The sequence below is a fragment of the Ranitomeya imitator genome, chromosome 5 (assembly GCF_032444005.1).
Source record: "Ranitomeya imitator isolate aRanImi1 chromosome 5, aRanImi1.pri, whole genome shotgun sequence".
NCBI lineage: Eukaryota > Metazoa > Chordata > Amphibia > Anura > Dendrobatidae > Ranitomeya > Ranitomeya imitator.
The window spans coordinates 704023938-704050947 of NC_091286.1; the positions used below are offsets into that span (position 1 = coordinate 704023938).

At 47.3% G+C, this 27010-nt stretch overlaps 4 non-coding genes across 4 annotated transcripts; 1 reads left to right on the forward strand and 3 right to left on the reverse strand.

Moving 5' to 3' along the window:
* Window positions 1-11298: 11298 nt before the first annotated feature.
* On the forward strand, window positions 11299-11380 carry TRNAS-AGA (transfer RNA serine (anticodon AGA)). The gene has a single exon. It is a non-coding gene; the product is annotated as a tRNA-Ser (tRNA).
* Window positions 11381-18918: 7538 nt separating this feature from the next.
* TRNAE-UUC (transfer RNA glutamic acid (anticodon UUC)) lies at window positions 18919-18990 on the reverse strand. The gene has a single exon. It is a non-coding gene; the product is annotated as a tRNA-Glu (tRNA).
* A 3031-nt stretch (window positions 18991-22021) lies between these two features.
* Window positions 22022-22094, reverse strand: TRNAA-AGC (transfer RNA alanine (anticodon AGC)). The gene has a single exon. It is a non-coding gene; the product is annotated as a tRNA-Ala (tRNA).
* Window positions 22095-26089: 3995 nt separating this feature from the next.
* TRNAA-AGC (transfer RNA alanine (anticodon AGC)) lies at window positions 26090-26162 on the reverse strand. The gene has a single exon. It is a non-coding gene; the product is annotated as a tRNA-Ala (tRNA).
* Window positions 26163-27010: the final 848 nt, after the last annotated feature.

Consider the following 27010-nt stretch of genomic DNA (forward strand, 5'->3'; position numbering starts at 1 on the left):
TTTTTTTTCACAAAAAAGATTTTGTAGCCCCCAAGTTTTTATTTTCACAAGGGTAACAAGAGAAATTGGACCCCAGAAGTTGTTGTCCAATTTATCCCGAGTACGCTGATGCCCCATATGTGGGGGTAACCCACTGTTTGGGCGCACGGCAGAGCTCAGAAGGGAGGGAGCACCATTTGACTTTTTGAGCGCAAAATTGGCTGTCGTGTTTGGAGACCCCCTGATGTACCTAAACAGTGGAAACCCCCCAATTCTAGCTCCAACCCTAACCCCAACACACCCCTAACCCTAATCCCAACCTCATCCATAATCCTAATCACTAACCCTAACCATAATCACAACCCTTACCCCAAAACAACCCTAATGTCAACCCTAACCATAACCCTAATCAAAACCCTAAATCCAACACACCCCTAATCCTAATCTCAACCCTAATCCCAAACCTAACCCTAATCCCAAGCGTAACCCTAATGCCAACCCTAACCCTAATACCAACCCTAATCCAAACCCTAACCCTAATCCCAGCTCTAACCCTAACTTTAGCCCCAACCCTAGCCCTAACTTTAGCCCCAACCCTAACCCTAGCCCTAAGGCTACTTTCACACTTGCGTCATTTGGCATCCGTCGCAATCCGTCGTTTTGGACAAGAAACGGATCCTGCAAATGTGCCCGCAGGATGCGTTTTTTGCCCATAGACTTGTATTGCCGACAGATTGTGACGGATGGCCACACGTCGCGTCCGTCGTGCACTGGATCAGTTGTGTTTTGGCGGAGCGTCGGCACAAAAAAACGTTCAATGAAACGTTTTTTTGTACGTCGCATCCGCCATTTCTGACCGCGCATGCGTGACCGTAACTCCGCCCCCTCCTCCCCAGGACATAGATTGGGCAGCGGATGCGTTGAAAAACTACAGCTGCTGCCCACGTTGTGCACAATTTTCACAACGTGCGTCGGTATGTCGGGCCGACGCATTGCGACGGCCCCGTACCGACGTAAGTGTGAAAGAAGCCTAACCCTAAATTTAGCCCCAACCCTAACCCTAAATTTAGCCCCAACCCTAGCCCTAACCCTAACCCTAGCCCTACCCCTACCCCTACCCCTAACCCTACCCCTAACCCTAACCCTACCCCTAACCCTACCCCTACCCCTAACCCTACCCCTAACCCTACTCCTACCCCTAACCCTACCCCTAACCCTACCCCTAACCCTACTCCTACCCCTAACCCTACCCCTAACCCTAGCCCTAACCCTAACCCTACTCCTACCCCTAACCCTACCCCTAACCCTACCCCTACCCCTAACCCTACCCCTAACCCTAACCCTACCCCTAACCCTAACCCTAATTTTAGCCCCAACTGCTGTTCTCCTGCCGGCCGGCAGATGGAGACAGATGGCGGGCGCACTGGGCATGCGTCCGCCATGTTCTTCTGCCGGCGGCCAGGAGGAGCAGCAAGAGGATCCAGGGACCTAGGTGAGTATGCTAGGGTCCCCGAATCCCCCTATTTCTCTGTCCTCTGATGTGCGATCACATCAGAGGACAGAGAATTACACTTTACTTTTTTTTTTTTTTTGCGGTCGCCGGTAAACAGTTAATTACCGGCGATCGCAAAACAGGGGTCGGTAATACCGACCCCGATCATGCTCTTTGGGGTCTCGGCTACCCCCGGCAGCCGGGACCCCAAAGACTCTCCCGGTGCCGGCCGGCGGGCGCACTGCGCATGCGCCCGCCATTTTGAAGATGGCGGCGCCCACCGGGAGACACGAGGAGCATCGGGGGAGCTAGGTGAGTATTGGGGGGCCACCTGGGACCCCTTTTCTCTGTCCTCCGATGTGCGATCACATCGGAGGACAGAGAAATTAAAAAGAGATTGCGTTTTTTTTTTTTTTTGCGATCGCCGGTGAACGGTTAATTACCGGCGATCGCAAATGCGGGGTGGGTTAAAAACCCCCCGAATCATGTTCTCTGGGGTCTCGGCTACCCTCGGCAGCCGAGACCCCGGAGAAAATCGGCCTCTGGGGGGCGCTATGGACTTTTTCCACTGCGCCGTTAATTAACGGCGCTGTGGTTTAAGTACCCTTAGCGGCCGCCGTTAAAAGGCGTATCGGCGGTCGCTAAGGGGTTAATTTACTTGCGGAGCAGGTCAGGGCCAGCTAAGCCAAGGCAGACAGAAAAGAGTTGGTTTACCTTTCCATATAGTGTGCGAAAAAAATGGCAGACAGCGCAAAAGAGTCTGCAAACCGCATCCTAAAGTGCCTCCATCTTGTGCGTCCGCTTGCCAGATGCACAAGATGGCTGCCAGAGATGTTTTATACATCATTATACCGTGTACGTAGATAAGCATTGCTGCATAGCCATAACTATACACAGAAGAAACAAACAACAACTCAAAGATTTTTCATACCGTTGATGAGCAAGAAGAGAACCGATGAAGACGCCGGCAGTATAGAGCACGGCGTTCTGGACAGAACGTTCACGGGAGAAGAGGATCGTAGCTGGCGAAGGATCGTTCTGGACGGGACGCTGGAAAGGCAGAAGAACGTGAAGACGCAGCTCTCAAACAATATGGAATCAATCGCTGTAGAGTCGCGGTTTATATTCCGGGACGCCAGAACGTCACATCCTGGGTGTCTCCCAGTGGAAAAACACGCCTATCTGGCTACGCTTGTAATCTCTCAGATCGTTACACCACTGCTGTTTGACATGGAGCAAACAACCAGCGACAACGATCCGTGAGTCGCCGTTACATCACTGGATCGCTCCTGCATCGTTCGGAAGTTGGTGTGTTTGACGTCTCTACAGCGATCTAAACAACGACGCTCCAGCGATCGAGTTTCGGTCGGATCGTTGTCTATAGCGCTGGAGCGTCGCTGAGTGTGACGGTAAGGTTTCCTCTGGTCTGCTGTGTCGCCCGCCGTGTCTCCAGCCTCTGTACCTGCAATTGTGCAAAACCTGTTTCTCTGTGGCATACTTGTATGAAGTAATACAAGCAAGTCCTATCTAAACCTGTGTCTCCTGTGTCTTCCTCGCACCCAAGCACAAGACTCTAAATAGACTGTGTACAAAACATTACAGTATCAGTGCAGATACAAAGTGCTCCAGAGTGCATGGTGGGTGAGGGAACAGATGATGGAAGAGACAACTTTCTGAGGAAAATTTAGAATGGGAGAGTAGGCAATAGAATAATAATTATTATTTATTATTATAGCGCCATTTATTCCATCGCGCTTTACATGTGAGGAGGGGTATACATAATAAAAACAAGTACAATAATCTTGAACAATACAAGTCACAACTGGTACAGGAGGAGAGAGGACCCTGCCCGCGAAGGCTCACAATCTACAAGGGATGGGTGAGGATACAGGAGGAGAGAGGACCCTGCCCGTGAGGGCTCACAATCTACAAGGGATGGGTGAGGATACAGGAGGAGAGAGGACCCTGCCCGCGAGGGCTCACAATCTACAAGGGATGGGTGAGGATACAGGAGGAGAGAGGACCCTGCCCGCGAGGGCTCACAATCTACAAGGGATGGGTGAGGATACAGGAGGAGAGAGGACCCTGCCCGCGAAGGCTCACAATCTACAAGGGATGGGTGAGAATACAGGAGGAGAGAGGACCCTGCCCGCGAGGGCTCACAATCTACAAGGGATGGGTGAGGATACAGGAGGAGAGAGGACCCTGCCTGCGAGGGCTCACAATCTACAAGGGATGGGTGAGGATACAGGAGGAGAGAGGACCCTGCCCGCGAGGGCTCACAATCTACAAGGGATGGGTGAGGATACAGGAGGAGAGAGGACCCTGCCCGCGAGGGCTCACAATCTACAAGGGATGGGTGAGGATACAGGAGGAGAGAGGACCCTGCCCGCGAAGGCTCACAATCTACAAGGGATGGGTGAGAATACAGGAGGAGAGAGGACCCTGCCCGCGAGGGCTCACAATCTACAAGAGATGGGTGAGTATACAGGAGGAGAGAGGACCCTGCCCGCGAGGGCTCACAATCTACAAGGGATGGGTGAGGATACGTTTTGGCTCAGGCATCACAAGTTCCTGGAGTTTATCCCATATTTGCCTACAGGTTGACCGCAAAATGCCCGAAATTGTCGACCGCCCAATCAGAAACTCCAGGTGTAGTCCCGCATACAACAAGCCAGTGGACAAGAAGCTGAAAGTGAAAAAAAATAATATTAAGTAGGCAGGGCCGGCTCCAGGTTTTCGAGGGCCCCGGGCGAAAGAGTCTCAGTGGGCCCCCCCCCCCCTTTAACACATACCCCGATTTATGATGCCCAGATACGGCAGAGAAATGTATAGTACAATGCCAGATTTCACTTCTTACATGAGTGACAGATATTGTAAATTCTGCAGTATATATATACAGGAGAGGTGCTGTGCAGTGTATATATACAGGAGGAAAGGTGCTGTGCAGTGTATATATACAGGAGAGGTGCTTTTCTGTTTTGAGTTTTTCTATGAAACAAAGACTTTTCTACATAAACAACGTTGTTTGGTTTTGCGGCCCCAACAGATCTGTGCTACAAAGTAACAGGCGGCTCGGCATTAATGAGGGACCTGATGCTGAATCCTTTCCACAAACCCTAATGACCCAATTAGTGCCCTGTCATTAGAAACTCATTAAACGCCTCCCTGTCCCGAGCAATCATGTACAGTATGGGGGGATCCTGCAGCCCACCCCCTGACTGCTCCATACCATACACTGCCCTCTGTCGCGCTCACTATTATTCTGTGCATTTCTCCGTCATCGTTACCCCATGTTACACTTGTCACCCCCCACTACAGAGTAGCAGGGCAGCCAATGTCACAGGTCACCCCCTCCCGGACCCTAATGGCAGCAGGAAATGTCTGCTCCTCTATTGGGTTGGAACCTGATTTAATCAAGGAATAATGTGGATTTGTTGCCGGTGGCCGCAGGGGAAGGGTTAAGTGATGCCATGTCCTTGGTGGGAGCAGTGGCAGCTGCTGGGACCTGGACAGAGACAACCAATGTTGCTGTGACTGCACAGTGTGACCTGGAGGAGAGAAGCTGAGACTCCGGAGCAGAAATCACCCACATGCCAGCACTGGGCAGAGTCCCTCCAGTCACCAGCCTGGGGCCACAGGGCCCCAACGTACAGCCCACAGCTCAGTGTTATCCATGGCAGCAGCTCCCCTTCCTCCTCCTGGCATCTGGTTAACCCCATTTATGCGGGTCGGATTGTTATCTTTAAGGTTCAGTAATAACCTTCATACAGATGGGAAGGGGTTAAGCTTCTTCCTACCCCACTGGTGCAGGTTGGTGAGAAATGCATGTATTCTGGGGTTCTGGGTGAGCTGGGCGGTTGCAGGCTGCTCTCCACCATCTCCTCCTGCAGACATCACCCACATTTTTAGGCAGCGGAGACAGACAGCAGCAGACTGAATCACAAGTCCAACCACTGCTGGATACTTTAGTTTGCACTCACTCAGGCACTGGTAGGGTGGAGCTCCTCCGGAATCTGCCTGATAATAAGTTCAGCACTGTCTGCAGCCAGCCAGGGGCGGAGATCAGAGCAGAGAACATGCTCTCTCCGCCCACAAACAATGTCACACTGGCTGCCTTCTCTTAACCCCTATGTGTGCCTGCCTGGCTGCACTGACTGAGTGAGAAGATGCTTGTGTCAGAGCTGGCACATAGGGGTTAAGAGAACGCAGCCAGCAGTGACTTTGTGGGCGGAGAGAGCATGTTCTCCTGCTCTGCTCTCCCAGCTGTATCTATGACAGCGTGAGTGGGCCCCCCTCTCTCTCTAGGGCCTCGGCATTTGCCCAGGTGCGCCGGGTGCTGACGCCAGCCCTGTAAGTAGGTAACAAGAGGTCACACAAAACATGAAGAAGCACAAGTAGATTGTATATTTTAAAAAACATGATTAACGCTGTAAACTGAAAAATTTACCTAGGGTACTTAACTATAACATTAAACACACTTTGGATCTGCTTGTTCCCTAATGTACACATATACTTGAAAAAACCTGCTAGAAAACAACACATAAAAAAAGATCATCAACATACAGTATGTGAGGATGTTGAGTACATACCGTAAGGTTAGAAGAAGACGCTCCTCTGCGGATATGGCTTTGCGCATCCTTGTGATACCTGGACATAATATCTCCAACAATATATCAAAGGTTCTGTTGGTCATGCGACAGTAGAGATAGAACTTATCAGGATGTGCCCTTAGAGCTGTGTAGAGCCTCTCAAAATGTCCTTTAGTGAGGCGTTGGGTCAAAAGAGGATGCACCCACAATCTTCGTCTCCTCCTTCGCGGATCAACAATCATGGGATATGGCTGCCCAAATCGACGCAACAAGACCCAGTGAATCAACACCCGCTGAGTTGGGGTGAAAGACATAGTAACATAGTAACATAGTAACATAGTTAGTAAGGCCGAAAAAAGACATTTGTCCATCCAGTTCAGCCTATATTCCATCATAATAAATACCCAGATCTACGTCCTTCTACAGAACCTAATAATTGTATGATACAAAGACAGTAGGTCAGACATGGTTTTAAGGTAATACCAACACACCCAAGAGATGCACACCAACTAAATGGCCAGATGGGAGGGTCCCGCATGTTGTAGAGGGCTTAAATAGGGTTGGTGATAATTTAAATTAATTGCAGGCCAGAAAACCGTTCAATGTCCCTTTTGTGATGTTGCGTGTAAAATACGCATTACAGATTAATACGGATCACATGCGCAACAGTACATGCGCAAAATACGTGTCCACACCTTGGCAACGGATTACCTACGGAACACTATTTTTGGGACATTTCTGCGTATTACGCGCGTATTACGGCCGTAAAAAATGGACCGTATTTGCCTACGCTGAGTGTGACGCCGGCCTAAGGCTTCCACTTCTATGATTAATGGTTTCTGGAGATCGAGTTGAAGTAAAACTGGAGCAGACATGAAGCACTCCTTTAATTTATTAAAGGCTCCAATAGCATCCAGCGACCAAACTTTAAGATCTGCCAATTTACGTGTGAGATCATTAGGAGATTTAACTATCCGGATAAAAGGCCAAATTAATTTTCTACAGTAATTGGTGAATCCTAGACAACGTTGCAATGCTTTAAGTTCACAGGGTTGAACCCAATGAATTCTGACCTGCACCTTCTCAGGATCCATTGTAAACCCTTCAGCAGATACAATGAACCTCAGGACCTCAAGAAAGATATTTATTTAACAGGAAAAGTATATTTCTCCAATTTAGCAAACAAAGAATTTTCCCTGAGCGTATGTAAAAAAAAACGGACATGTTCAAAGAGTGAATCAAGATCAGGAGAAAAAAGTAGAAAGTCATCAAGGTATTCCATGATAAACCTTCCAATAATATCACAAAACCTGTCATTCGTAAAGTTCGGATAAACTGCTGGAACTTTAGTTAACTCAAAAGCATGACAACATTTTCCAATAGACACACAGGCATTCAAAATGCTGTTTTCCACTCAACACCCTCCGGGACATGTCCACACGTGGTCAAAATTGTTGGTCCCCCTCGTTTAATGACAGAAAAACCCACACAGAAATAACTTGAATCTGACAAAAGTAATAATAAGGCTGCGTGCACACGTTCCGGATTTTTCGCTATAAAAACGCGATAAAACCACGAAAGAAACGCTCACATTAAGCATCCCATTAATAGAATGCAATCTGCATTTTGTCTTCACATGCTGCGTTTTTTTCCTGAGCGGAAACGTATTCCGGAAAAAAAAGCAGCATGCTCATTAATTTGTGGAATCGCGGAGATTCCGCACACATAGGAATGCATTGATCCGCTTACTTCCCGCATGTGGCTATGCCCACCATGCGGGAAGTAAGTGCACATAGTACCCGGGGTGGAGGACAGCAGACTCTCCTCCACGGACTGGGCACCATATCACTGTTAAAAAGAAGATTTAAAATAAAATCGTGATATACTCACCTTCTGATGGCCCCAGAGTCCTCCCGCCTCTCAGCGGTGCACGCAGTGGCTTTATTTCTCAGGGATGATTTGTGTGAAGGACCTGGGATGACATCGCGGTCAGGTGACCGTGACGTCATCCCAGGTCCTTCGCATAAAGCATCCCTGGGAACGGAAGGCGCCGCGTGCACCGCTGAGGAGATCAGGGGACATCGGAAGGTGAGAATAACCATTTTTTATTTTATCATTTTTAACATTAGATCTTTTTACTATAGATGCGGCATAGGCAGCATCAACAGTAAAAAGTTGGTCACACTTGTCAAACACTATGTTTAGAAGTGTGACCAACTTGACAATCAGTCAAGCTAATTACGCTTGCAAAACGCTGGTGTTTAGCGGGAATACGCATGCCAATTCCGCATGCGTTATACCCGCGGAAGGAGTTGCAGAATTGCCGCGGAAATTTCCGCAACGTGTGCACTTAGCCTAAATAAAAAATCTTTGAAAATGAACAAATGAAAGTCAGACATTGCTTTTCAACCAGGCTTCCACAGAATAAAAAAAAAGAAATAAAGCTCATGAAGTAGGCCTGGACAGAAATGATGGTTCCCTCCACAGAGGCTGGACAGACATCTGTCTGAGATGGGTTAGTGACTCCTGCATTGTGCAGGGGGCTGGACACGAGGACCCCGGAGGTCCCTTCCAACTCTGACATTCTAGGATGCCTTTGTGGGAAAAGCATCTGATAACGGCTGACACATTGATCGCTGTTGTACTGGCCGCATTTGACATATGTCTCCTGATGCGTTATTTCAGGGGTCCTACCATACAAAAGCTAGCTCACAGATTATGAAAGATTGATGGAATATAGGATTAAGTCAGAATTCATGGAAAAAATATACCATAAAAAATAGCTTTTATTAAGTATGCATTAGAAACCTTCATCATCAAAGGAAAAAATAAACTAATTATCTAAAAAAGCAATCATTATACCCTGATGAGTAACTAAATGTGTCTATCCCTATCAAGATCCCTATCAGACCCTGCCTATCCGTGGAGGTTAGCACCGTCCCTGATAAACATAAATGGCGCCGCCGCTCAACGAGGACTACGATGATTGCCATCTACTTCACATCTAATAGGAGACCTCGATTGTTGCGTGAATTAACAAGCTGGGGCTCTTTTCTGATCTGTGCCTTATGATTCAGTACTGACTGTTATGTCCTTTACTAAGGCTTTATCAGCAGGGCTTTATACAGACCAAAGGACCTGAAAGGACCTGAAAGGGACCTTAGGATCAGTCCTCGTTGGACCGGGGTGCCATTTGCGTTTATCAGGGTGCCAACCTCCGAGAAAAGGCAGGGCCTCGTAGGGACCTTGTTAGGGATAGACCAACTTAGCTACTCATCAGGGAATAATTATCGATTGTTTTTAGATAATTAGCTTTTTTTTCTTATATGAGGATATTTTTTAATGTATACTTAATAAAAACAAATTTTTATGGTAGATTTTTTTTCTGTGAATTCGGTCCTACCGTACAACCAACACACTGTAAAGACGCATCAGGAGGAGACACATATCAGAGGCGGCCAGTACAACAGCGATCAATGTGTCAGCGGTTTCCAGACACTTCCGTGTCCAACAAGGAGACATAACCGCCCTTACCTTTGTGGGGATAGAGAAGGTCCATCAGCCGGTCAGGGAAGGGAACCTAAAAAAGAGATTCTCAAATTGCAAACCAGGACTCCGGGGGAATGAATGTTAGACGAGATCTTACACTGCAATATACATACAGAGCCATTAAGGTTTTTTTGTAAGTGCAGTTAAATGTTTTTAACCCTTTGTTTTCCCAAGGGTGTGTCATTCAATTGGGATTATTTTAGCATTGGTTGATATTCACACATGGGTTCCTTGTTCTAATGATATATAAGTCCATATTTGTGATTCGCATTGGTCTACTATAACCTTTGTGATATGTCAGTCACAATGTTTTAAATCACTGTAATAAAAGTGAAGTTTTATTCTTACCTTTTCATTGACGGAGCATCGCTATTTTCTGAAATTGAATAGGTCTCTCTGATCTAACTGTCTCTAATCCTAATTTAAGAACCAGCCCTGAATCAATGAAGTTGACAGGAGACCCACAGTCAATGAAAGCAAGACAAGATAACCACAGATTCCGGAAACATAGCTTCACATTGAACAGCACTTTAGCAGAGGAGTTAAAAGGTACCTGGAAGCCTGGGTGACCTCCTCATCAAGCGTCCAGACTAAAGGTACCGTTACACTAAACGATTTACCAACGATCACGACCAGCGATACGACCTGGCCGTGATCGTTGGTAGGTCGTTGTGTGGTCGCTGGGGAGCTGTCACACAGACAGCTCTCCAGCGACCAACGATGCCGAAGTCCCCGGGTAACCATCGCAGGGCCGCGCTTAGTAACCCGATGTTTACCCTGGTTACCATTGTAAAAGTAAAAAAAAAAAACACTACATACTTACATTCCTGTCGCGTCCCCCAGCGTCAGCTTCCCAGCACTGTGTAAGCACCGGCCGGAAAGCAGAGCGGTGACGTCACCGGTGTGCTCTGCTTTACGGCCGGCCGGCGCTGACACTGGGGGAAGCAGTGAAGCTGACGCTGAGGGACGCGACAGGAATGTAAGTATGTAGTGTTTTTTTTTTTTACTTTTACAATGGTAGCCAGGGTAAACATCGGGTTACTAAGCGAGGCCCTGCGCTTAGTAACCCGATGTTTACCCTTGTTACCAGTGAAGACATCACTGAATCGGCGTCACACAGCGATGTCAGCGGGAGATCCAGCGACGAAATCAAGTCCAGATCATTCCCCAGCGACCAATGATCTCCCAGCAGGGGCCTGATCGTTGGTTGCTGTCACGCATAACGATTTTGTTAACGATATTGTTGCTACGTCACAAAAAGCAACGATATCGTTAACGATATTGTTATGTGTGACGGTACCTTTAGGTGTTTCCCGCTGGCTTGTTTGCTTGAGGGACAATCTTGCAGTCTCAAAGAAAAGGCTTGGCGTGACCACAGTAAAAGCAGAGTTTGAGATCTCCAACTTCCATTGGTTTCATCTCAAGGAAGTGGTCACCGTCCGACATTGTATGGCTATTACTTACATAACATCACAAAAGACAATAAAATAAAGAATTAATATCAGATCCCCAGGAGGACTGTAGTCCCAGATGTCACCAGAGGATAGTATCTCATGTAGAGGATCGATGTCTCCTCCATTAGGCACGTTGCACGGTTGGGTGGTGACACTAATATCCTCTCCTCCTCAGAATAGTGTCCGATGTGTGCAGATAATGAGCCGGAGACTTCATGTGACCTTAACAGCTGTAGTCGTGGCCGAGTGGTTAAGGCGATGGACTAGAAATCCATTGGGGTCTCCCCGCGCAGGTTCAAATCCTGCCGACTACGTGTGATTAAATAATTTTATATTAAAATGGGAGGTCATTCTACGTAGGTGACTGTAGCAGGTGGATGGACAACCCCTGTTACTTCCTACATGGCTGAAGGCTCAGTTGTAGAAACTATTTCCAGTATTAATATACTGTATGATAGAAGTAATCCACCTCTCTTGTGCCATCTACAGGTAGCTATCCTTGTCTCTGAGTGCTTCTTCTCAAGTGCAGTTTTTAAGTAAACATCTGAAATATTAAAAAAAGTCCCAGAAGTGACCAGAAGGTAAGAGCTATGACTGTTTATTAACCACTAGATGGTGGCCCGATTCTAACGCATCGGGTATTCTAGAATATGCATGTCCACGTAGTATATTGCCCAGTCACGTAGTATATTGCCCAGTGACGTAGTATACAGCACAGACACGTAGTATATTCCCCAGTGACGTAGTATACAGCACAGAGCCACGTAGTATATTGCCCAGCGACGGAGTATATTGCCCAGTCACGTAGTATACAGCACAGAGCCACGAAGTATATTGCCCAGCCACATAGTATATAGCACAGCCCATGTAGTACGGTATATTGCCCAGTCACGTAGTACGGTATATTGCCCAGTCACGTAGTATATTGCCCAGCCACATAGTATATAGCAGAGCCACATAGTATATTGCCCAGCCACGTAGTATATTGGCCAGCACAGAGCCACGTACTATAGAGACGTAAAAAAATAAAAATAAAGATATACTCACCTATAGCCCGTTGAAGTCCTGCTATCCTCACCATCCGCCGCCTTTCCCGCTCCTCGCCACTCTCCCGGGACCGCTCCATTGCAAGCGGCAGCTTCCGCTCCCAGGGCTGGTGTGAGCAGGACCTATGATGACGTTGCAGTCACATGACGTCACGGCAGGTCCTTGTCGCACACCAGCCCTGGGACGGGTGCGGAAGCTGCCGCTTGCAATGGAGCGATCCCGGGAGAGTGGCGAGGAGCGGGAAAGACGGCGGAGGGTGAGTATAGCAGTTTTTTGTTTTTTTAATTATTTTTAACATGACATATTTTTACTATTGATGCTGCATAGGCAGCATCAATAGTAAATAGTTGGGGACACACAGGGATAATAGCAGCGGTAACGGAGTGCGTTACACCGCGGGCCGTTACCGCTGCCATTAACCCTGTGTGAGCGGTGAGTGGAGGGGATTACGGAGCGGGCGCCAGGCAGTGAGTGCAGGGGAGCAGGAGAGGGACTAATCTGACTGTGGCCGTCGTTGATTGGTCGCGGCAGCCATGACAGGCAGCTGCCGAGACCAATCAGCGAATGAATAACCGTGACAGAAGGACACAGACAGACAAACGGAAGTGACCCTTAGACAATTATGTATATAGATGCTCTCCTCGTTATCTCTCATACTTACTTTTCACCATGCTATCTTATGCCCGTACAGTTTTTGCTCCACTAATCCAGACTCTATCGCTATTCCCAAAGTTCAGCACTCTCCAAACAATTGTTTATCTCACCTTCCCTCTTACCTCCTCAATTAACCTCAACTGTAGACCTGCTTATTAACCTCCGATCCAGCGTCAGACTGGAGCACCTTGGGCACACCAGAGAAAAACATTCTTAGGGCCCATCATGTAGCTACATAGAAATAAATACAAGACCACCGGTTGTGAGGTAAAACACGCTAATATCAGGGTAAATATAAGGTAGTATATGTCTTAATTCTTCTCCACGGTATTCACGGTGGAAAATGAAATGCTAGGTGAAATCCCAAGAAACAATGAAAACCCTATATTAAGGGTCACCAATCTAACCCAAGAAGAGGTGCGAAACCGGCTAAATAAGATTAAAATAGATAAATCTCCGGGTCCGGATGGCATACACCCACGAGTACTAAGAGAACTAAGTAATGTAATAGATAAACCATTATTTCTTATTTTTAGGGACTCTATAGCGACAGGGTCTGTTCCGCAGGACTGGCGCATAGCAAATGTGGTGCCAATATTCAAAAAGGGCTCTAAAAGTGAACCTGGAAATTATAGGCCAGTAAGTCTAACCTCTATTGTTGGTAAAATATTTGAAGGGTTTCTGAGGGATGTTATTCTGGATTATCTCAATGAGAATAACTGTTTAACTCCATATCAGCATGGGTTTATGAGAAATCGCTCCTGTCAAACCAATCTAATCAGTTTTTATGAAGAGGTAAGCTATAGGCTGGACCACGGTGAGTCATTGGACGTGGTATATCTCGATTTTTCCAAAGCGTTTGATACCGTGCCGCACAAGAGGTTGGTACACAAAATGAGAATGCTTGGTCTGGGGGAAAATCTGTGTAAATGGGTTAGTAACTGGCTTAGTGATAGAAAGCAGAGGGTGGTTATAAATGGTATAGTCTCTAACTGGGTCGCTGTGACCAGTGGGGTACCGCAGGGGTCAGTATTGGGACCTGTTCTCTTCAACATATTCATTAATGATCTGGTAGAAGGTTTACACAGTAAAATATCGATATTTGCAGATGATACAAAACTATGTAAAGCAGTTAATACAAGAGAAGATAGTATTCTGCTACAGATGGATCTGGATAAGTTGGAAACTTGGGCTGAAAGGTGGCAGATGAGGTTTAACAATGATAAATGTAAGGTTATACACATGGGAAGAAGGAATCAATGTCACCATTACACACTGAATGGGAAACCACTGGGTAAATCTGACAGGGAGAAGGACTTGGGGATCCTAGTTAATGATAAACTTACCTGGAGCAGCCAGTGCCAGGCAGCAGCTGCCAAGGCAAACAGGATCATGGGGTGCATTAAAAGAGGTCTGGATACACATGATGAGAGCATTATACTGCCTCTGTACAAATCCCTAGTTAGACCGCACATGGAGTACTGTGTCCAGTTTTGGGCACCGGTGCTCAGGAAGGATATAATGGAACTAGAGAGAGTACAAAGGAGGGCAACAGAATTAATAAAGGGGATGGGAGAACTACAATACCCAGATAGATTAGCGAAATTAGGATTATTTAGTCTAGAAAAAAGACGACTGAGGGGCGATCTAATAACCATGTATAAGTATATAAGGGGACAATACAAATATCTCGCTGAGGATCTGTTTATACCAAGGAAGGTGACGGGCACAAGGGGGCATTCTTTGCGTCTGGAGGAGAGAAGGTTTTTCTACCAACATAGAAGAGGATTCTTTACTGTTAGGGCAGTGAGAATCTGGAATTGCTTGCCTGAGGAGGTGGTGATGGCGAACTCAGTCGAGGGGTTCAAGAGAGGCCTGGATGTCTTCCTGGAGCAGAACAATATTGTATCATACAATTATTAGGTTCTGTAGAAGGACGTAGATCTGGGGATTTATTATGATGGAATATAGGCTGAACTGGATGGACAAATGTCTTTTTTCGGCCTTACTAACTATGTTACTATGTTACTATGTTAATTATGGAACAGGGGTTGGGATATCCCCCCCCTCAGAGATATAATGTAGCCCCCTCATAGAATATATTGTAGCCCCCACATAGAATATAATGTAGCCCCCCCATATAGTATAATGGAGTCCCCTCATAGAATATAATGCAGCCCCCTCATAGAATATAATGCGGCGCCCCTCACAGAATATAATGTATCCTTCTCATATAGTATAATGGAGTCCCCTCATAGAATATAATGTAGCTCCCTCATGGAATATAATGTGGTGCCCCTCACAGAATATAATGTAGCCCCCTCATATAGTATAATGCAGCCCTCATAGGATATAATGCAACCCCCCAACAGAATATAATGTAGCCCACCATAGAATATACTGTAGCCCCTCATAGAATATAATGCAGCCCACATAGAATATAATGTAGCCCCCTCATAGAATATAATGCAGCTCCCTCATAGAATATAATGCAGCTCCCTCATAGAATATAATGTAGCCCTCTCATGGAATATACTGTAGCCCCCTCATAGAATATAATGCGGCGCCCCTCACAGAATATAATGTAGCCCCCTCATATAGTATAATGCAGCCCTCATAGAATATCATGTAGCTCCCTAATAGAATATAATGCAGCCCCCTCATAGGATATAATGCAACCGCCTAACAGAATATAATGTAGCCCCATCAGAGTATCATACAACCCCCTCACAAGGTATAATGCAGCCCACCATAGAATATACTGTAGCCCCCTCATAGAATGTAATGCAGCCCCCATCTATATACATAATTGTCTAAGGGGTACTTCCGTCTGTCTGTCCTTCTGTCACGGTTATTCGATCACTGATTGGTCTCCGCAGCTGCCTGTCATGGATGCCGCGACCAATCAGCGACGCGCAGAGTTTGGAAGAAAATGGCCGCTTCTTACTCCCTGCACTGACTGCCCGGCGCCCGAATACACCCCTCCGCTCACTGCTCACACAGGGTTAATGCCCGCGGTAACGGATCGCGTTATGCCGCGGGTAACGCACTCCGTTACCGCTGCTATTAACCCTGTGTAACCAAGTTTTTTACTATTGACACGGCCTATGCAGCGCCAATAGTAAAAACATCTAATGTTAAAAATAATAAAAAAAAACAAAAAGCGATTACTCACCTACGCCGCCTTTCCCACGTTCCGTTGCCACAGATCGTCTGGCAGAAGGACCTGCCGTGACGTCACGGTCATGTGACTGCGACGTCATCATAGGCCCTGCGCGCCTGCGCGAGCAGGCTGGGACCGGAAGCTGCCGCCTGTACCTCGCACAGGCGGCAGAACTACAAGGGGCCCTCGGATCGGAAGGTGAGTATGTTTATTTTTTTTTTTTTAACCGGTGACATACCTGGCTCAGCAATATACTATGTGGCTGGGCAATATCCTATGTGGCTCTGTGCTGTATACTACGTGGCTGGGGAATATACTACGTGGCTCTGTGCTGTATACTACGTGGCTGGGCAATATACTACGTGGCTGAGCAATATACTACGTGACTGGGCAATATACTACGTGGCTCTGTGCTGTATACTACGTGGCTGGGCAATATACTACGTGGCTGAGCAATATACTACGTGGCTGAGCAATATACTACGTGGCTGAGCAATATACTACGTGGCTGGGCAATATACTACGTGGCTGAGCAATATACTACGTGGCTGAGCAATATACTACGTGGCTGGGCAATATACTACGTGGCTGAGCAATATACTACGTGGCTGAGCAATATACTACGTGGCTCTGTGCTGTATACTACGTGGCTGGGCAATATACTACGTGACTGGGCAATATACTACGTGACTGGGCAATATACTATGTGGCTGGGCAATATCCTAGGTGGCTCTGTGCTGTATACTACGTGGCTGGGCAATATACTACGTGACTGGGCAATATACTACGTGACTGGGCAATATACTGCGTGACTGGGCAATATACTATGTGACTGGGCAATATACTACGTGGCTGGGCAATATACTATGTGACTGGGCAATATACTATGTGACTGGGCAATATACTATGTGGCTGGGCAATATCCTAGGTGGCTCTGTGCTGTATACTACATGGCTGGGGAATATACTACGTAGCTCTGTGCTGTATACTACGTGGCTGGGCAATATACTACGTGGCTGCGTGGACATGCATATTCTAGAATGCGTTAGAATCGGGCAACCATCTAGTAGAATATAATGTAGCCACCTCATAGGAGTTAAAGTAGCCCCCTCATAGAATATAACGCAGTTCCCTCATAGAATATAATGTAGCCCCCTCAAGGAATATACTGTAGCCCCCATAGAATATAATGTAGCCACTTCATAGAATATAATGCAGCCCCCTCATAGAATATACATTAATGTAGCCACCCTCATAAAATATAATGCAACCCCCCATAGAATATAATGTAGCCACCTCATAGGATATAATGCAGCTCCCTCATAGAAAATTTTGCAGCCCCCTCAGAGCATAATACAACCCCCTCACAAGGTATAATGCAGCCCCCATAGAATATACTGTAGCCCCCTCAAAGGGTATAATATAGCCCCCTCATAGAATAAAATGCAGCACCCCTCATATAGTATAATGCAGCCTCACACAGAATATAACGTAGCCCCCTCAGAGTATAATGCAACCCCCTCACAAGGTATAATGCAGCCCCGATATAATGCAGCCCCCCATAGAATATACTGTAGCTCCCTCATATAGTATAATGCAGCCCCCACATAATATAATGTACCCCTCTCAGAGTATAATGCAACCCACTCACAAGGTATAATGCAGCCCCGATATAATGCAGCCCCCCATAGAATATACTGTAGCTCCCTCATATAGTATAATGCAGCCCCCACATAATATAATGTACCCCTCTCAGAGTATAATGCAACCCCCTCACAAGGTATAATGCAGCCCCGATATAAAGCAGCCCCCCATAGAATATACTGTAGCTCCCTCATATAGTATAATGCAGCCCCCACATAATATAATGTACCCCTCTCAGAGTATAATGCAACCCACTCACAAGGTATAATACATCCCCCCATAGAATATACTGTAGCCCCCTCATAGGGTATAAAGCAGCCCCCCTCATATATTATAATGAAATCATCTGACGCTCTCTCCTCCATTATTGCTTTCATTGGTATCAGCAACTATGATACAGCTGAATGCGACATGCATTGGGGGGCGGTGTTGGTGTCGGCCCCCCTGAGTTATGGGCCCAATAGCAGCTGCATGGGCAGGGAGCCCCTGTGGTAGGGGGGCCCTAGTCTGCCAGCCCTGACAGTGGGCCTTCGGGGCGGACACTGACACCATGGGGCCCCTGTGTAAGAAATGTGTCTGTGCCCCCTCCTATTATGGTGATAAACATATATACACTAGTGGCTAAAATTGTGGATTCACTTGACGTTTTTAATAATTTTCGAGGCTTCCGGAGCTTTCGGCGATCTTACTCGCTTGATTACGTAATTATATTTATACACAATCTGTTACTAAACATATCAGGAGACTTGTTTTTGATATTTTATCAGTAGTTTTTATAATTTTGATGAGTAATACTGGACTTTGTTCCCTGAGAGTAAAATTCATACATTTTTAGTTACATGTTAACTTTTCTGTATGACCATATTAAATTAAAAATAGTGTTTTACAGCTCCAGTCGTCATCGTCACTTGATCCTTTTTGTATAGGTCCCACAGGCTTTAATTTTTTTTACGAAGTATTGAGAATTTTTATTTCTTGTATTTTATTAATATTTAAATTTAGGTTTTTAACTGAATAATTATAAATGTCAATTTTGAGCTCAACGTGACTGTTAATCCTGGAGATAATTCTAATAATAAGTAATAAAATGTCCTTTGAACCGGAATCGAACCAGTGACCTAAGGATGTCTGTGCTCCACTACAGTCCTCCGCTCTACCAGCTGAGCTATCGAAGGCTCGTGTCCTGCTGCTCTCCTGCCGCCATCTCCTCGCTGCGTCTCCAGGTTTATGGGTCACAGAACACCGGACATTTCTATCATATATTATACCTGTGCATTATTTACTGATCAATAAGATTCTGACTGTAACAACAATAAGGACACAGCAAAAATAAAAGGAGTCATCTTCCCATACCGGGAGTCGAACCCGGGCCGCCTGGGTGAAAACCAGGAATCCTGACCGCTAGACCATATGGGAGAAGCTGTGAATGTGCAGCTCCAGCAATGAGCCGAGACCCTGAGATCCGACCGGTGGATCCTGACCGCTAGACCATATGGGAGAAGCTGCCTCCACGTGACGTCGGTGTTAGAATGATGGAAGATGCTGAACAGCGAGTCTGAAAGTGATAGGAGAGAAAAAAGAGGTTCTAGAAGGTTCTGCGTTGACTCTCGGCAGCTCCATCAAAGAAAACAAATCGAGTGTTATGTCTTAGGCTACGTCCCCACGGTCAGTATTAGGCAGCACATGTCCACTCCGTCCGAAGCGCTGCCGGCTTTTGAACGTAGGTGATTCCAGATGTGTTCATTGAACCGTGCGGAATCACCGCGACCAATATATTGGACTGGTGATCTTTATCTTGCGGAGCTGAGCATCTCCGCATGATAAATAGACATGCTGCGGTCTGGAAAGATGCCCCGCATGTCCGTCTCTTCAGGGAAGCCGCGGATGTCAGTGCACGTATAGTGGAGATGGGGTTTCTTGAAATCCCATCCACTATGCTGTAACATCAGGCTGCCGCAGGTTGGACACTGCGGATGTATGAAGTGCCTAACCCACAGCGTTTACTGACCGTGGGAACATACCCTTAAAGGCCGATTCGGCCGCCCCACTCATGCATAGCAAAACTCGTAGAATTAACAGGCAGCCCTGGCTTACCAGCCTTGCCAAAGAACTGAGACGGGCTTCCAGGATCGCTGAGCGGAGATGGAGGAGATGTCGTTCTGCTGAGCGCTTCACTGCATACAAGCAGTCCCTCGCCAGCTTCAAGTCCGCACTCACTGCCGCAAAACAAACTTACTTCTCATCTCTCATATCCTCCCTGACTCACAACCTTAAACAGTCTTCAACACTTTCAATTCTCTACTCCGTCCCCCAGCATCTCCTCTCTCCCTTCTCATTTCAGCTGAAGAATTTGCCTCTTTCTTTAAGCAGAAGATAGATAACATCAGACAAAGCTTTGGCCCCAGCCCCCAATGCCCCTCCTCTTGACTTCTCACCCCTTTTCCAAAGCCAGCTTCTCCACCATGACAGACAATCAGCTCTCCTTACAAACGGTGTCTTCCCCTCATCCTTCAAACATGCATCAATCACACCTATGCTCAAAATACCCTCCCACGACCCATCCTCTGTGTCCAGCTATTGCCCGATATCCCTTCTCCCTTATGCCTCAAAACTACTGGAACAGCATGTCCATCTTGAACTGTCCTCCCACCTCTCTTCCTGCTCCCTCTTTGACCGGTTATAATCTGGCTTCTGAACACATCACTCAACTGAAACTGCCCTAACTAAAGTGACCAATGACCTACTAACTGCCAAGAGCAAGCAACACTACTCTGTCCCCCTTCTCCTGGACCTGTCTTCTGCCTTCGACACTGTGGCCCACTCCCTCCTGTTACAGATTCTCTCACCTCTTGACATCACAGACTTGGCCCTATCCTGGATCTCATCATATCTAACAGACCGGACATTCAGCATCTCCCTCTCCCACACCACCTCCTCATCTCGCCCCCTGTCTGTCGGTGTTCCCCAAGGCTCAGTTCTAGGACCCCTACTCTTCTCCAACTACTCCTTTGGCTTGGGACAGCTCATAGAATCCCACGGTTTACAATATCATCTCTACGCTGACGACACGCAGATCTACTTATTTGGACCCGACCTCACTGCCTTACTGACCAAAATCCCACAATGTCTGCTATTTCATCCTTCTTTTCTGCTCGTTTTCTAAAACTAAACATGGACAAAACAGAATTCATCATCTTTCCCCCACCTCACTCTACCCCTCCACCCGACCTATCCATCAATGTCAATGGCTGCTCACTTTCCCCGGTCCCGCACGCTCGGTGCCTCGGGGTGATCCTTGACTCTACCCTCTCTTTCAAGCCACATATCCAAGCCCTTGCCTTCTCTTGCCGATTCCAACTCAAAAAATTTCCCGGATCCGCGCATTCCTTGACCATGAAACCACAAAAACACTAGTACATGCCCTTATCATCTCCCGCCTCGACTACTGCAACCTCATACTCTCTGGCCTCCCCTCTAGCACTCTGGCACCACTCCAATCCATCCTAAACTCTGCTGCTCGACTAATCCACCTGTCTCCCCGTTGCTCCCCAGACTCTCCTCTCTGCCAGGCCCTTCACTGGCTTCCTATAGCCCAGAGGCTACAGTTCAAAACACTAACAATGACATACAAAGCCATCCACAATCTGACTCCTCCATACATCTGTGACATGGTCTCCCGCTACCTACCTACACGCAACCTTCGATCATCTCATGATCTCCTTCTCTACTCCTTTCTCATCTCTTCCTCCCACAACCGCATCCAAGACTTCTCCTGTGCTTCCCCCATACTCTGGAACTCTCTACCCCAACACGTCAGGCTCTCACATACCACGGAAACCTTCAAAAGAAACCTGAAGACCCAACTCTTCCGACAAGCCTACAACCTGCAGTGATCCCCAGTATACTGAACCGCCACATGACCAGCTCTACCCTAGTCTATCCTCACCCATCCCCTGTAGACTGTGAGCCCTCGCGGGCAGGGTCCTCTCTCCTCCTGTACTTGTGTGTGCCTTGTTTTACTCATGTTTATTGTACTTGTCTACATTTGCCTCGTTCATATGTAAAGCGCCATGGAATAAATGGCGCTAATAAAATGAATAATAATAATAATAATAAAAGGGAAACATCTTGTGAGTTTTCATGTTCTTCTCCCGCTCAGAGTGATGGGAGCCAGAAAAAAGATTAATAAAGATAAAATGCTGTGTAGTCACAGAAAGTAATAACAAAGGGCGGTGCTCGGTGTTATCGCTCGGTGATCAGTAATGGCCGTACAACCACGGTGCAGTCACCACTCGGGGCCGTTACTCGGCTGTTGTAGATTCCACCACAGTAAGACCTTGTAATTCTCCAGTGATAGCTGCCTCATACTGTATCATGGACTAAGTGGGTTCATCTGAACTAAAAAGAAAAATTATATATCACTGTCCCTCAGTTTAAAAAAAGAAAGTGGAGGATGCGGGCATCGATCCCGCTACCTCTCGCATGCTAAGCGAGCGCTCTACCATTTGAGCTAATCCCCCCGTGCTCTGCAGCTGCTTTTCCCTCTCTGGTCACTCGGTGGCCGGTCACTTCCCACCTGATATTTTCTTTCTTGGTGATTGTGGAGCGTTATATAATCCTCTCTACTGTAATAACAGTTCCCAGAGACAGGAGGGACGATCACAGCAGGTTCTCATTCATTCTTAGTGTGGTATCAGTGACCAAATTCATTTAACCCCTTCAAAACATCAGATACTTATTCAAACGGCAAAAATCAACTGTCTGCCCACTTTGATGCCTGTTCTAATGCACATAACGCATTGTGGCCAGGCTGGAGAGACCTGGGTTGATGTGGGGCGCCCTGTTCTATATGTGTGCACTGTGGTATCAGTGGCCCAAAGTCATTTAACCCTTTGATTAACAAGATGCTCCATTAATTAGGAGAGACTGCCATCTGCTGGCCAAACAAAATCAAGCGGAACCAAATTGTGCTGGAAGATATGTAGGGGGGGGGGGGGGGGGACAAATTCATGTGCTGGACCAGATCAGGTGACCCACAGGAAGGACTTCCTTGAATGGTAGGCAGATTTGATGTCAGGGAACGTTTGGGCACCCTGCATGGTTAGTACCTAGCAGCACCTGTCCGCAAAACAAACTTACTTCTCATCTCTCATATCCTACCCGACTCACAACCCTAAACAGTCTTCAACACTTTCAATTCTCTACTCCGTCCCCCAGCATCTCCTCTCTCCCTTCTCATTTCAGCTGAAGAATTTGCCTCTTTCTTTAAGCAGAAGATAGATAACATCAGACAAAGCTTTGGCCCCAGCCCCCAATGCCCCTCCTCTTAAATTCTCAGCCCTTTTCCAAAGCCAGCTTCTCCACCATGACAGACAATCAGCTCTCCTTACAAACGGTGTCTTCCCCTCATCCTTCAAACATGCATCAATCACACCTATCCTCAAAATACCCTCCCACGACCCATCCTCTGTGTCCATCTATCGCCCGATATCCCTTCTCCCTTATGCCTCAAAACTACTGGAACAGCACGTCCATCTTGAACTGTCCTCCCACCTCTCTTCCTGCTCCCTCTTTGACCAGTTACAATCTGGCTTCTGAACACATCACTCAACTGAAACTGCCCTAACTAAAGTGACCAATGACCTACTAACTGCCAAGAGCAAGCGACACAACTCTGTCCTCCTTCTCCTGGACCTGTCTTCTGCCTTCAACACTGTGGCCCACTCCCTCCTGTTAGGCTGGGTTCCCATTGCGTTATGGGACCGCGTTAAACGGACAGCGTTGCACGGCGAAATTAACGCCGTGCAACGCGGCCGTTAACGCGCCCATTCACGCTAATGGGAACGCGCTTCACTAGCGCGTGCCATGTTCGGCACGCGCTAGCGACGCGCCGGTGATTCCTGGCGCGCCGCGGACGCTGCTTGCAGCGTCCGAGGCGCGCCCGCGGTCCGTTCCCCGCTTTCGCAGATCGGGGATCTGCGAGAGCGGGGACGTTACCGCGACCCCGACCGCAGCCCCATAGAAAACATTGCGTTAGCGCAATCCGCTAGCGCTAAACGGATTGCACTAACGCAATGTGACCCTAGCCTTACAGATTCTCTCATCTCTTGGCATCACAGACTTGGCCCTATCCTGGATCTCATCATATCTAACAGACCGGACATTCAGCATCTCCCTCTCCCACACCACCTCCTCATCTCGCCCCCTGTCTGTCGGTGTTCCCCAAGGCTCAGTTCTAGGACCCCTACTCTTCTCCAACTACTCCTTCGGCCTGGGACAGCTCATAGAATCCCACGGTTTACAATATCATCTCTACGCTGACGACACGCAGATCTACTTATCTGGACCCGACCTCACCTCCTTACTGACCAAAATCCCGCAATGTCTGTCCACTATTTCATCCTTCTTTTCTACTCGTTTTCTAAAACTAAGCATGGACAAAACAGAATTCATCATCTTTCCCCCACCTCACTCTACCCCTCCACCCGACCTATCCATCAATATCAATGGCTGCTCACTTTCCCCGGTCCCGCACGCTCGGTGCCTCGGGGTGATCCTTGACTCTACCCTCTCTTTCAAGCCACATATCCAAGCCCTTGCCTTCTCTTGCCGATTCCAACTCAAAAAATTTCCCGGATCCGCGCATTCCTTGACCATGAAACCACAAAAACACTAGTACATGCCCTTATCATCTCCCGCCTCGACTACTGCAACCTCATACTCTCTGGCCTCCCCTCTAGCACTCTGGCACCACTCCAATCCATGCTAAACTCTGCTGCTCGACTAATCCATCTGTCTCCCCGTTGCTCCCCAGCCTCTCTGTTGTGAATTCTGTGGCAGAGCTCTCTCCTGTGGTCACAAGTGGTACTTCGGCTGATTCTCTCTGTGAGCTTCTGTTGGTGGAGGGAAGTGGTATTGCGGCTTCTGAGTTTCCTCCCTCAGGTGATCTGGTGAGGTCGTTAGGTGCTTCTCTACTTAACTCCACCTAATGCTTTGATCCTGACTTCCTGTCAATGTTCCAGTGTTGGACTTGCTTTTCCCTGGATCATTCCTGTGGCCTGCTGCTCTGCATAGCTAAGTTCTTCTTTGCTATTTGTTTGCTATTTTTTCTGTCCAGCTTGTCTAATTTGTTGCTGGAAGCTCTGGGACGCAAAGGGTGTACCTCCGTGCCGTTAGTTCGGTACGGAGGGTCTTTTTGCCCCCTTTGCGTGGTTTTCTTTAGGGTTTTGTGTAGACCGCAAAGTTACCTTTTCTATCCTCGATCTGTTAAGAAAGTCGGGCCTCACTTTGCTGAATCTGTTTCATCCCTACGTTTGTCTTTTCATCTTAACTCACAGTCATTATATGTGGGGGGCTGCCTTTTCCTTTGGGGTATTTCTCTGAGGCAAGGTAGGTTTATTTTCTATCTTCAGGCTAGTTAGTTTCTCAGGCTGTGCCGAGTTGCATAGGCAGAGTTAGGCGCAATCCACGGCTGCCTCTAGTGTTGTTTGGAGAGGATTAGGGATTGCGGTCTGCAGAGTTCCCACGTCTCAGAGCTCGTTCTATGATTTTGGGTTATTGTCAGATCACTGTATGTGCTCTGAACGCTATGTCCATTGTAGTACTGAATTGCCTTTCATAACACCTCTCCTCTCTGCCAGGCCCTTCACTGGCTTCCTATAGCCCAGAGGCTACAGTTCAAAACACTAACAATGACAAACAAAGCCATTCACAATCTGACTCCTCCATACATCTGTGACATGGTCTCCCGGTACCTACCTACACGCAACCTTCGATCATCTCATGATCTCCTTCTCTACTCCTTTCTCATCTCTTCCTCCCACAACCGCATCCAAGATTTCTCCCGTGCTTCCCCTATACTCTGGAACTCTCTACCCCAACACATCAGGCTCTCACCTAGCACGGAAACCTTCAAAAGGAACCTGAAGACCCACCTCTTCCAACAAGCCTACAACCTGCAGTGATCCCCAGTATACTGAACCGCCGCATGACCAGCTCTACCCTAGTCTATCCTCACCCATCCCCTGTAGACTGTGAGTGCTCGCGGGCAGGGTCCTCTCTCCTCCTGTACTTGTGTGTGCCTTGTTTTACTCATGTTTATTGTACTTGTCTACATTTGCCTCGTTCATATGTAAAGCGCCATGGAATAAATGGCGCTAATAAAATGAATAATAATAATAATAAAAGGGAAACATCTTGTGAGTTTTCATGTTCTTCTCCCGCTCAGAGTGATGGGAGCCAGAAAAAAGATTAATAAAGATAAAATGCTGTGTAGTCACAGAAAGTAATAACAAAGGGCGGTGCTCGGTGCTATCGCTTGGTGATCAGTAATGGCCGTACAACCACGGTGCAGTCACCACTCGGGGCCGTTACTCGGCTGTTGTAGATTCCACCACAGTAAGACCTTGTAATTCTCCAGTGATAGCTGCCTCATACTGTATCATGGACTAAGTGGGTTCATCTGAACTAAAAAGAAAAATTATATATCACTGTCCCTCAGTTTAAAAAAAGAAAGTGGAGGATGCGGGCATCGATCCCGCTACCTCTCGCATGCTAAGCGAGCGCTCTACCATTTGAGCTAATCCCCCCGTGCTCTGCAGCTGCTTTTCCCTCTCTGGTCACTCGGTGGCCGGTCACTTCCCACCTGATATTTTCTTTCTTGGTGATTGTGGAGCGTTATATAATCCTCTCTACTGTAATAACAGTTCCCAGAGACAGGAGGGACGATCACAGCAGGTTCTCATTCATTCTTAGTGTGGTATCAGTGACCAAATTCATTTAACCCCTTCAAAACATCAGATACTTATTCAAACGGCAAAAATCAACTGTCTGCCCACTTTGATGCCTGTTCTAATGCACAGAACGCATTGTGGCCAGGCTGGAGAGACCTGGGTTGATGTGGGGCGCCCTGTTCTATATGTGTGCACTGTGGTATCAGTGGCCCAAAGTCATTTAACCCTTTGATTAACAAGATGCTCCATTAATGAGGAGAGACTGCCATCTGCTGGCCAAACAAAATCAAGCGGAACCAAATTGTGCTGGAAGATATGTAGGGGGGGGGGGGACAAATTCATGTGCTGGACCAGATCAGGTGACCCACAGGAAGGACTTCCTTGAATGGCAGGCAGATTTGATGTCAGGGAACGTTTGGGCACCCTGCATGGTTAGTACCTAGCAGCACCTCATTTTGCAAGTATCACAGCTTGTAGATGCTTTTTGTAGTCAGGCAAGAGTCTTTCAGTTCTTGTTTAAGGGATTTTCCTCCATTCTTCCTTGGAAAATTAGCTCCCATTCTGTGAGATTCCTGGGCCGCCTTCCATTCTCTGCTATTTTCAGGCCTAGCCACAGATTTTCAATGATGCTCAGCTCAGGGGACTGTGAGGGCCATTGTAGAACCCTCATCTTGCACCTTTTGAAGTCGTCTATTGTGGATTGT